Raw genomic sequence first — 1,941 nt, 5'->3', positions numbered from 1 at the left:
CACCTGGGTGGCTCAGTCGGTTGAGCATCCGACTTCAGCTCAGGTCATGATCTTGCAGTTCCTGGTTCAAGCTCCACACTGGGCTCTGTGCTGACAGCTCAGAGCCTGGAGCCTGCTTTAGATTCTGTTTCCCTCTCTCTCTGCCTCTCCCCCACTCATGCTCTGTCTCTCAAAAACAAAAGCGATAAAAAAAAAATTTTTTTTAATAAAATGTGCTGGGAGGGTGGAACTTCAATGTTCTCACCAGGGGGGTAAAGGACATATATATGAAGGGAGGGAGGTGTTAATTCACTAATGAAGGAATCCTTGCACCATGTACACACATATCAAATTACCATGATGGGCAGTTTGAATAAAACTTTATATGTCGATTATACCTCAGTAAAACTGAAAATTTTTAAAAAGTATTTATCTAAAACTGGGGATGTTGATGGGGCACCTGGTGGCTCAGTCAATTGAGCGTCAGACTCTTGCTTTTGGCTCAGATTGTGATCTCATGGTTCGTAGGATCGAGCCCCACATGCAGCTCTGTGTTGACAGCTCAGAGACTGCTTGGGATTCTCTCTCTCTCTCTCTGCTCCTCCCCGACCTGTGTGCACGCTCTCTCTCTCTCAAAATAAACAAACATTTTTTAAAAATGGGGATGATGAATAATGCTTAATACACAGGGTTATTAGGATTAAATGAGAATGTTCTTCATAAATTGTACAGCTCCAAACAAAATTGGTATATTATTATTATTAACCCCCTAAGATCCCCATCATTGTAGAATATTCATACTAGGCATACTCCCGACTAGGTAGGGTGTTAGAGATGGCCCTGATTCCCTGTGTGGCATGAATGTGGGCCACAGAAAAGTTAACTGTGGGGGGCGCCTGGGTGGCACATTCAGTTAAGCAACTGACTCTTGGTTTTGGCTCAGGTCATGATCTCACAGTTGATGAGATCAAGCCCCACCAGGCTCTGTTCTGACAGCAAGGAGCCTGCTTGGGATTGTCCCTCTCCTCCTCTCTGCCCCTCTCCCATTCGTGTGTGTGTGTGTGTGTGTGTGTGTGTGTGTGTACGTGCGCATGTGCAAGTGCACGCTCTGTCTCTCTCAAATAATTAAACATTAAAAAAAGAAAAGAAAAGAAGTTAGCTTTGGGTCAGCAGGTAGAAGTGGTGAGCCAGAGGATTAATATGTTGCTTGTGACAGACCTGTTCTCCTCTCCTTTCTTCTTAATACCTCTCCTTCAACACACCTGATCACAACTCAAGATTAAGGGGAACCAACTTTAAAAACTTTTTTTAATGTTTATTTATTTTTGAGACAGACAGAGACAGAATGGGTTAGGGGTAGAGAGAGAGGGAGACACAGAATCTGAAGCAGGATCCAGGCTCTGAGCCGTCAGCACAGAGCCCAACGTGGGGCTCGAACCCACGAGCTACGAGATCATGACCTGAGCCTAAGTCGGACGCTCAACCAACTGAGCCACCCAGGCGCCCCAAGGGGAACCAACTTTTAATTTCAATGAACCCTCTTATTCATATATGACTGTTCCTCAACTTTGGCCTCCCGTCCCTTTTACAACATTGCATTGATTCTTACCCGCCCTCCTTTGGGATCCACAGCCCTCTAACTCATGCCTCTTCCCTTGGTTCTGAGGGCCAGAGCACCGTAGGGGAGGATGGAGGAAGCAGGGTGTGGGTCCAAGCACATAAGCAGGACTTTGGCTTGGGGACATAGGGGAATGCCATAGAAGGCAAAGGAATCCCAAATACTCTGTGAGTAAATGCAGTTAGATTTGGTAATGATGATGACAGAAAGGAATGATAGGCTTTACAGGGAACATTCTGGACTGATTACAAATACGCTGAAGCAAGAAATTAAAAGCCTATCTTTTTGTAAAAATATAATAATAATAATTAAAGCAATTTATGTAAAATGTAAACATTTATGCT

The 1,941-nt window shown here is 44.4% G+C and overlaps 1 non-coding gene across 1 annotated transcript; it reads right to left on the bottom strand.

Annotated features, from left to right (window-relative positions):
- Positions 1 to 1,396: 1,396 nt before the first annotated feature.
- On the bottom strand, positions 1,397 to 1,481 carry TRNAL-UAG (transfer RNA leucine (anticodon UAG)). Its single transcript is given in 2 exon segments — positions 1,397 to 1,431; positions 1,445 to 1,481. It is a non-coding gene; the product is annotated as a tRNA-Leu (tRNA).
- Between the last annotated feature and the right edge of the window lie 460 nt (positions 1,482 to 1,941).

Source organism: Herpailurus yagouaroundi, unplaced genomic scaffold (genome assembly GCF_014898765.1).
Source record: "Herpailurus yagouaroundi ecotype Mexico unplaced genomic scaffold, PumYag 198, whole genome shotgun sequence".
Classification (NCBI taxonomy): domain Eukaryota; kingdom Metazoa; phylum Chordata; class Mammalia; order Carnivora; family Felidae; genus Herpailurus; species Herpailurus yagouaroundi.
The sequence above is the reverse complement of the archived record's forward strand: the minus strand, read 5'-3'. Positions and strand labels throughout refer to the sequence as shown.